Source organism: Triticum aestivum, chromosome 1B (assembly GCF_018294505.1).
Source record: "Triticum aestivum cultivar Chinese Spring chromosome 1B, IWGSC CS RefSeq v2.1, whole genome shotgun sequence".
Lineage (NCBI taxonomy): Eukaryota > Viridiplantae > Streptophyta > Magnoliopsida > Poales > Poaceae > Triticum > Triticum aestivum.
In genome coordinates this window covers 576360009-576370444 of record NC_057795.1, presented here as the reverse complement: position 1 = coordinate 576370444, position 10436 = coordinate 576360009, and the positions used below count along the sequence as shown (strand labels likewise).

The 10436-nt window shown below is 50.7% G+C and overlaps 1 pseudogene; it reads left to right on the top strand.

Annotated features, from left to right (window-relative positions):
* Positions 1-27: 27 nt before the first annotated feature.
* LOC123139424 (uncharacterized) lies at positions 28-2943 on the top strand (annotated as a pseudogene).
* The last annotated feature ends 7493 nt before the right edge of the window (positions 2944-10436 follow it).

The window sequence follows — 10436 nt, the reverse complement described above, 5'->3', positions numbered from 1 at the left end:
TTGGTGCATCCTGTCACCATTGCCTCCAACGTGGTAAGAGCGTGAACCACGAAAAAATTGCTCGGTTGGGAGCCGATGTGATTTACAAAAAAAATAGTTGCCTGATCAATAAACCTGGGTCTCTCCTCTTGGTGTCACAAAAGAAAACTTCCTTTTTCATTTCATTTCTTTTTTTTCTATAAGACCTCACTCTGCTTTGCTCTGCTCTGCTCCTACTCGTGTCGCGTTCACGCCATCCGCAGGTGCCAGTCTAGACTTGTCTCCTCCCGTCCTCCGCCTCGTCAGATCACGCGCCGCTCCTCCCGGTCACCATAGCGCCGCCACCTCCCGACCCCCCCAAATCGCGAGTCCACCCGCGGCGGCTGGCCGGCCGGCGGGATAGGCGACGAGGCCAAGTACCTGGAGACGGCGCGGGCGGACCGCTCCGCCTCCGTGTGGCTCATGAAGCGCTCCCCCGTCGTCTCCCAGGCCTGGCAGGGCGCCTCCGCCTCCTCCAGCGAAGCTAACCCTAACCCGGCCGTCGCCAAGGTCGTGCTGTCCCTCGACCCCCTCAGCGCCGCCGAGCCCTCCCTCCAGGCAAGGAGCCCGCCCCGCCCCGCACCCTGACGTTCCCCTCTTTTTGATTGGTGTGCGGATTTGTTCAGTAGAATCGCCTCGATTGAGCTGCAGAAACCAATGGGTTGGTACGGTAGAGCTGATGATCTAATTGGGTGGCATACTGCTTGATAAGAATAAACTAGGGCTAGAGACAATTGTGATCATGAACAACAACCTTCATTCTTGTACTATATAATTTGGGGATTATTTTGAGTCCACAGGCTAGGCTAGGAACAAGCCTGGGGAAGACTGGTCGAACTGCAGTATAATTTCTTAATAGCTGAAGAAGTGGATGTGCAAATCATATCTTTGATGTTAGAATTGATTGAGTGGGTGGGTTGTTTTTGTTCGAGAGAAACTGTCTTTTGCTAGATTCAATTATGTAATCACTGTGTTTTGCGTACACTATGAAGAGCATACAGATCTTATGCATATTGAACTTAGTTCATAGAAGATCTGAAGATGCTCATTTGAAGAACTGGATGGCATACTGCTCTGTCCTAACTGTTAATTTTTGTTCATTCTATGCCAGTATCACTATCATTATTTCTTGCTTGTGGTGCTTATCGTCCTTACATCATGTTATTTGGAATGGCAGTTCAAGATGCAGAAGGCTCAAACTAGGGAAACTAGAGCTTGCAGTTTACCAAAGAGTTCCTCCTCCTTGAATATGCTCTTCCTCCTCCTCCAGCTCCTCGCCATCACCACCCTCCCTTGCTGTGCCAACAACGCCACCCAACTAGTATATGACACGGAAGGCAACGTGCTAAGTAGCAAGCAAAATTACTACATCCTCCCTGCTAAACGTGCGAGCGGCGGGGGGCCTCGGAGCTTTGCCTACTGGCCTGCGGTGTCTGCACTTTGTGTTCCAGGAGCGCAACGAGGCTGTCCTCGGCACCGCCCTGCGGTTCACGCCACTACCAGAACACGCTTCAGCCTGCGAGCCGATTCGCTTGTCGAGCAACATCTGGATCGAGTTCCATGATTTTGATAGTTTTTGCTCTGAGGGGCTAGATTGGCACCTTACCAATCAGGTACCGGAGTCGTCATCAGGAGAGCCTAAACACGTGGCCGCCGGCAGTGAAGAGGGCCTAAGATCGTTTGCGGTGTTCCGGGTTGAGAGGCATGGCACAGGTCTCTCGGGATATAAGATAGTTTCATGTGTTGACAAGGGGCCATGCAAAGATTTAGGTTTGCATGCTACTAAGGACAAGACGTGGCTGACCGTGAGCAATAAGCCTTTTATGGTTGTCTTCAGGAAAGAGAGGTTATAGGTGTTTATTTTGTTTTTGCTTGTTTCTGGTGTTGATCTGTGCTCGAGTTCATTGTATTGCAAATTAAACTTATGCTTCTGGCACGAGTCAAGAATGTGCTGTATTCTGCATACAGTATGAAGAACATACTAATCTTATGCAGACTAAACTTGGTGCTTTGAAGATGCTCATTCGAAAAACTAGATGGCATACTGCTCTGTCCTAACTGTCGGTGTCCTACTCAAATTTTCTTGCCTGTGGTGCTAGTGCTATCGTTCTTACATCATGTTATTTGCAATGACAGCTCAAGATGGAGATGCCTCAAACCAAGGAAACTAGCACTTGCAACATACGAAGGAGTTGCTCCTTGAATATGTTGTCCCTCCTCCTCCATCTCCTCGCCATCGCCACCCTGCCTTGCTCTGCCAACAACGCCACCCAACTGGTCTATGACACGGAAGGCAACGAGCTAAATAGCAAGTCAAATTACTACATCCTCCCAGCTAAACCTGCGAGCGGTGGCGGCCTCAAAGCCGTCCCAACTGGTCTACGGTGCCTACATTTTGTGGTTGAGGAGCGCAGCAAGGCTCTCTTCGGCACACCCCTGCGATTCACGCCGCTACCAGAACACGCTTCAGCCAGTGAGCCGATCCGCTTGTCGAGTGACATATGGATCGAGTTCCATGACTTGAGAAGCTTTTGCTCTGAAAGGCTAGATTGGCACCTTACAGAACAGGTGCCGGAGTTGTCATCAGGAGAGCCTAAACATGTGGCCGCCGGCAGTGAAGAAGGCCTAAGATCATTTTGGGGTGTTCCGGGTTGAGAAGCATGGCACGGATCTCTCGGGATATAAGATAGTTTCATGTGTTGACAAGGGGCCATGCAGAGACCTAGGTTTGCATGTTTATAAGGATAAGACATGGCTGACTGTAAGTGATAAACCTTTTATGGTTGTGTTTAGGAAAAGGATTATATAGGTGTTTTTTTTTTGCTTGCTTCTCGAGGTGATCCACGTAGGCGAGTTCATTGTATCGCCACTGTGGTGTTCATGGTATGTAACGTGTTCCACCACTTCGCAATAAAGCGATACTAACTATGTTATGTGAAAAGAGGGCCTAAGAGGCACCATGTTAAAATTGCTCATGATAATAACTAGCAGCTATAGTTAGTTATTTTAATAAAGTTTAAGGGAGTATCTAGAACTCATCTAGATGAGATATAGTTTGGTCTCATTCACTTTAAAAATAAGAACAGATACAACCCACGCCAGCACACACGCATATTATACAGTTTTGCTAGAACTCATCTAGATGAGATATAATTTGGTCTCATTCACCTTTTATAGCCGTTGGATGTGATGCTATAAGATGCGTGTATGCTGACGTGGATTGTATCTGTTCTTGTTTTCAAAGTGAATGAGACCAAATTATGTCTCATCTAGATGAGTTCTAGGTACTCCCCATATTATAGCATCCAATGACTATAAAAGGTGAATGAGACCAAATTATATCTCATCTAGATGAGTTCTAACAAAACTGTTTAATAAACTTTCTTTTAAATGGGTTGATGACTCTCCATACTGGATCCTTTCTCTCCTGGCAAATGATGTAATTGTTGTTTAAGTTAATAAAGCTAGCCTTCATAGCCTCTCTCTCAAAAAAATATAGCATATAATTTTTCCTGGCGCATGAGGGGTACTTTTATTTATGAGGCGTGCTACGTGTCTGCCGGCTGATCTTTTTAAAAGATCAGCCGGGTCGCAAGCCATTAGATCTGGCTGGCATATGGCGTCCAACAGCCGCACCTTTTGCAACAGAGTTATGTTGCAGAAATTTGCAACAAAGATGATGCTGCAGTTTTTTTTTCATCTTCATTCACTTTTTCATCTTGGACGGTTTGGTTGATGCCCCAAGTCTAGAAGCCCAAGCACGCAATGAAGCACTTGCACTAGCCCAAGATCTCAACTTGTCACATATGGTGATAGCTTCGGACTGCATGCAAGTTACTTTGGACATCAATGTAGCTACACTATCTTCTTTTGCTTTAGTTTTGAATGAAATAAGTGATAGAAAGAAAGACTTTGTAAAAGTTACTTTCCTTTTTGAGAATAGGGAGGCAAACTGTGAAGCACATGTCGAGCAACTCTAGCAAATCCCGCATTTTGCCAAACTATAAACTGTGTTTGCAGGTCGCACGGGGGCGCTTATGCAGGCTGAAAAATGCGGCGGCAGAACAGAAACCACAAACAAATCCGTAATATTTAAAAAAAGTTGTTTCGCGCGAGAAATTTAAGCAGCAGCTCGCCGAAGCTCGCTCGCATAGATGGTTCTTCTTCGCATAAGTTCGTACACTCCACATACATACATATTAAAGGTCAGAGATGCTAGACAGGGCCTACGCTACCGTATCATTACAACAAAATTGAGCTCACCGGCGCTCCTGCGGTAGCTACCCACCGGCGGCGATCAGTCGGAGTCGGAGGAGTCGGAGTCGAGGTCGATGTAGAGCTTCGCCTGCTCCACCTTCATCACGCGCAGGTCAGCCTCCTTCGATGCGTGCGCCTACGATGGCGTGACGCCCGTCTCGAAGAAGAGTCGCTCGTACTCGAGCTCTCGCCGAATGCGCTCTTCCATCTTCTCTTGCTCCCTCGCCGACCGCTTGAGGACAACGCGCTCGAGGAGCTCCTCCTGCCCCGGGGGGAGGTAGTCCTCGGGGCCGATGATGCCTCGGCGCGGCGGCGCATCGGGCACGGCCTCCTTCGGCTCCCTCTTCACCGGAACGAGCCGCGAGCTCAATGCGCCCGCGGATGAGCACCCTGCGGACCAGTTGACGAATTAGCTCCCCGCGGACCAGTTGCCATAGGAGGCGTGGCGGCGACGGGCGAGCTCGAGATCGAAGTCCTCGAGCTCGCGGTGGTTGAAGGCCGATGGCGGCGGGGTACCGCGGTTGAGCCACCTACGTGCCCCCCGCTTGTGCGCGTCGTCAGATCTGGCGCGGCGGCGGCGCTCTGCCTCATCCCCCAAGTCATCCATGGCGGTTGAAGGCTTGCCGGCGGCGACAAATCGAGCGACGCGATGGGGAATTGGGGGGCAAACGCGACTGCGGGGGGATAGGGTTTTGACCCGCATCTGCCCCGCAAACCCGCAGTTATATTTGTCGTGGTTCTAAGTCTGATAGTAATGTAGGGGGGTACTAAGGAGAGGCAAGATCCTAGCTATGGAGTAGTTGTGCACACAAGAGTTTTACGAGTTCAGGCCCTTCTCGGAAGAAGTAACCGCCCTACGTCTCGGTGCCCGGAGGCGGTCGACTGGATTATATGTGTGAGAGTTACATGGGTGCGAACCCTTCTGCCAGTGGAGGGGGGTGGCTTATATAGAGGATGCCAAGACCCCAGCCAGCCCACGTAGCGGAGGGTTTAAAGTACATTAAGGCCTGGCGTTACATGTAACGCCCTACATAAAATGTCATCATGACCATAAAGACTACTTAATTACAGGCCATTTGGATACAGAGTAGATCTTGAAGTCCTGGTGGTCGAGTGAGTCTTCATGGTCGAGTGTCTTCAAGTACGTCGAGTGTCTTCCAGTCAGTCGAGTGGAGTCCCTCTAGGTCGACTGGAAGACGGCATCATCTGAAGATGTCCTTGGGGAGGGTACCTTGGACAGGTCCATGACCCTACCCTAGGTACACGACTCCATCATTAGCCCCCGAATGGATCGAGGTTTGAGTGAGGAAGGAGTTCAGAATTCTTCCGACTCCTCTTTCTATGCTATGAGCACGTCTTGTTCTGGATCAAATGACCGTAGGTGACGGCATCAACTTCTTTTTCAATCGCCTTGATCCATTCTGGATGTAGGTCGAGTGATCTTTCTATACTTGGAGATCTCCGAGCGACGGATCGCAGGAGATCTTCCGTCTGACAAGTTGTCCTGCGGTTAGCGGATTTAGTGGGATCCGAATTTCGGGTAGCACGCGAAGCGGAGAAGGACGCGGTACTCGGATGGGATAAGACAGAGACGCCTCGATTCTCGCACCGCCTTTTTCGCCACGTATCCCTCGCGCGACTGTTTCGGGATTTGACATGATTGTCCGGGTCCACCAGTCAGCCACTCGGAAGCGACTCCATATAAGGAACCGGGCGGAGGTTTTTGAACAGTGCTTCCTCATTTCCCCTCCCCCGTCTTCAGATTCATCCGCAACACTTTCCATCTGTTCAGCGCCGTTGCTCCGTACCAGCCTCGTCGGCGACAATGGTGAAGGAGAAGACGACGGCTTTGGAGCGGGCGAAGAAGGCGACGGCGAAGGCGAAGGGGAGAGCGACCAGTCGGGGTGGATCCTCGTCGCGGTCCCGCCTGCCACAAGGTTGGATCCAAGGGGATTGGATCCGCTCGACCATCAACCAGAAGGATCTCGACGACCTGGCCAACGAGGGGCTGATTGAGCACGGAGCAGCGAGGCTTCCGGGGACGGAGTGGCAGCCGCAGCTTTAGGAGGGTGAGTGTGTCCTCCTAGCGACTCATGTCGATCGTGGGTTTTCTCTGCCGCCGCATATTTTCTTTCAGGGGTTTCTGAACTTCTTCGGGGCTCAGCTCCACCACTTCACACCCAATTCCATTGCCTATCTAGCCGCTTTCGTGTCTTTGTGCGAAAACTTCTTGGGTTGTCGGCCGCACTGGGGCCTTTTCAAACACATATTCACTTGTCGTTCTCAGACGGTGAAAAAGGCTAATCCAAACAACAATAGAACCCAAGTAATCCAGATGTGTGGGGGTCTTGGGGTCCAGATGAGGAGTAAGAGTGCTTTTCCGGCTATGACCCTTCCCGAGTCAGTTAGAGGGTGGCAGTCGACCTGGTTGTACTACCGAGACCAGTCGACGCCAGGGCAGTCGACTGGGTCCCTCCCTTCTCCATGAGTCAAGTGAACAAGCCGTCTTCTCTGAAAGTAGTTCCGGAGGAGAAGGCTCAGGTTAAAATGTTGATGGAGCGGGTAGTCAAACTCATTTGCGACGGTGTGACCGGCATGGATCTTCTGGAGGTTTTCCTTCGACGGCGCATCCAGCCACTCCAGTACCAGGGCCACCCGATGTGGTTGTACTCTGGTACTGAAGACACCACTCGGGTCCACCCAGAAGAGGTCGACGATGTCACACTGGAGAGGTGGATGACTGCCATCACAGGGAACAAGGACAATCCTTGTGGGGCCAGGAGGATCCCGCCACTCGACCAATCTTATGAGGCAGACAAGGTATGACCGCTTATCTCCGACTGTAATCATGTTTCGTCCATTCTGTTTTGCTGCAGATCAGTCGATCGACTTTTGTCTTGTTTGTTGTCCTTCAGGCTACCACTGAGTTGTATTCGATGCCCAACGGGGCGCAAGCACAGACCGAGGAGGAGGAAGGAAGTGGAGGTGAAAGTCAGGAAGAGTGGGAATCGGGTGGCGATGAGGGTGATGAAGATGCAGGCTCCAATGAGGAGGAGGAGGAAGAGGAAGAGGAGGAGGAAGTTGTGCCTCCCCGTTCTGAAAGAAGGTCCAAGCTTTCCCATGACCCTGCGGTCGAGCGCGGCAAGGGGTCCGCGCCTGTTGTGCAGTCGACCAAGCGTCCTCGGACGACCTCTCCGGCGCCGACTGAGAAAGCGCCGAAGCAATCTCGAGTGGTGCCGTCGAGGCTGACAAAGGCTTTGCCGAAGATGAAGATGGTGATTCCCACTATTTCTGGGTAATGACATAACTTGTGTCCTCTTGTTTCTCATGGATTTATTCTTGGTCGATTCGTTAGTTGATCTACTGATTTTTGAAACTGCAGTGCTGCTACTTCTGATACCTCGGCCAGACCTGATGATCAAGAAATGGAGGATGCCGTCACTTCCAACCCTGGTATGACCTTTGAAGTTTCATTTTCAGTCGGTGGGATCTTCGTCTTTAACTTCGACTCTTTTCTGCAGCTCCGTCTAATATCATCATTGATCTTCCTGATGATGATGAAGACGAGGAACTACTGAGGCAGAGGAGGAATAGGAGAGCGTCTGCTGGCAAGGCAGCTCAGGTCGTATCAGCACCTGAGACGTTAGTTGCGGAGGGGGACAACGTCACTCGGCCTACCGTATCCTTTGCGGTGCCGCTGACGAGTGCTCGCCCTTCGTCGTCCGGTGCTGGCCAGCCTTCAGTTTTCTCTACCCACCACGTCCCTGAAGACCAAACAAGCGCTGCTAAAGAAGCCATACGCCAGGCGGGGGTTATGATGGAGCAAGTGAAGGCGATCCGAGACGCTAGCCAAGCAGCTTATGACGCCAGTTCAGCCCTTCAGAGCAATGTTCAGGTTGGCCGATCACTGCCTGTTCTGTTAGGATATGGTATCTGAAAACTTTTCTTTCTGAAAATCTTAGTATCTGTCGTACACCCACTGGGTGTGTCGATTGAGAATCTGGATTGGTGGGGGCACGCTGAGTGCACCCACTGGGTGTAGTCCCCAAGGCTATGGTCGACTGCTGGCAGTGGACCATAGTCTTTATGTCTTGAGTTTTTCTTTTTTCTCATTACTGTCGTCACTCGATCTGGTCGAATGGAATCATAAACCGGTGGGGGCACGCTGAGTGCACCCACTGGATGTAGTCCCCGAGACCGTGGTCGACTGCTGGCAGTCGACTATGGTCTGAAGAACACATCCTCTCTTTCTCTTTTTTGGTCGACTGACCGACTCTGAGTCTAGCTGATAGAACTAGTGGGGGCACGCTGATAGAACTAGTGGGGGCACGCTGAGTGCACCCACTGGGTGTAGTCCCCGAGACTACAGTTAAATGTTTAGATTCAGCTGTAGTCTTAGAAATACTATGATTTTTCTCTTAGTCACTCGGAAGTGACCTATCTTTGACATCTGTCGATTGGTTTTTTGCAGAGATCTTGTGAGTTTGCAGCTCGTTATACTGAATTGGAGAACAAGCATATTCAACTCGAACTTGACCTGAAGCTTGTCCAGGAGAACTTCACGAAGGCGAAGGAGGAGGCAAAAGGTATGTTTGGTGAGAATCTTGACGACTGTCATTGCTTCTTGTCTGTCCCTGAGTCTGATCTTATTGTGATTTTACAGATAATGAGGGATGCTCTGAAGAAGAAGGACCTTGACCTCGCCGAGGCGTAGAAAACGGCTTCGGACAAGACGAAACTTGTCGAAGAGAAGTTGGCTTCGGTCAGCAAACTTGAAGAGGAGAATGCCACTCTGAAAGCTACTCTCGACGCGGCCAACAAGGAGGTCACCCAACAGAAGCGTGAGAAGATAGCCCTGAGTGACAAGGCCAGCGAACTGGCGGGAAAGAAGAATGACCTGGAGGCTTATCTGGGAGAGCTCGCCAGGAAGTTATTCCTCATGCTCGAAGGTAACCCTTTATATCCGACTGGTAATCACTGACTTTGTGGGAACATTAGCTTATCCTTGGACCGTATCCACAGAATTCTGCCAAAACTTTGAAGAAGAGACTAGTCGAGTGGAGACTGGCTTGGACCCCATCAACTCTCCCGTGAAGGATGAAGCTGCCATGAACATGCTCCGACTCGAGTCGCGCGTTGCTGCTGTTGTTGACTATCTTGCATGGCTGAAGGTTGTGACGTCACACATCGACACGGCGCTCTGGCCAGGAGAAGCACTTCAGAACGACCTTGAGTCCTTGATGACTCGACTGAACGAAGTTCCAAGTCGAGTGCACAAATGGAAGAAGTCTTCTGCCAGATGCGGTGCCGACGTTGCTCTATCTCTGGTCCGTGTTCACTGCAAGGATGCGCGAGAGGACAAGCTAGCAGCTCTCAAGGTGGCCAACACCAAGAAGCATGACTTCCGATCCTTCATGGAGACCTTCATCGCCGCTGCCACTCGGATCAAAGATGGAATCGACCTGGACGAGTTTGTTGCGCCTTCCAGCCCTCCACAGGAGGGGTAAAAAACTTCTATGCTTGACGCTTTGAATTTGCCTCAGAATGCCGAGTGATTTTTGTAACCGATAAACCTTAACAGGCTTGATGCCTGAGCGCTTCTGGATCCGTAGGACGCTATCCGAACTTGGTTTGCCGTTGAATATGTTTGCTTCTGCTTTCGAACAATCATCATCCTTGGGTTGGAATATATACTAGTGTCTGTGATGCTCTTTTGCAGGTAGGGACGAAGCACAAATTGCAATCAACATGTACTCGTCATGTTTTAGGCGAGTGCTGGGCTGCAGCTAAGCCTCCGAGTGGGAGGTTTGTTCTCCACTCGACAGGATTTTCGGAACTTAGGCGAGCACTGGGCTGCAGCTAAGCCCCCGAGTGGGAGGTTTACCCTCCACTCGGTAGGATTTTAGAAACTTAGGCGAGCACTGGGCTGCAGCTAAGCCCCCGAGTGGGAGGTTTGCTCTCCACTCGGCAGGATTTTATAAACTTAGGCGAGCACTGGGCTGCAGCTAAGCCCCCGAGTGGGAGGTTTGCTCTCCACTCGGCAGGATTTTATAAACTTAGCCGAGGACTGGGCTGCAGCTAAGCCCCCGAGTGGGAGGTTTACCCTCCACTAGGTAGGATTTTAGAAACTTAGGCGAGCACTGGGCTGCAGATAAGCCCCC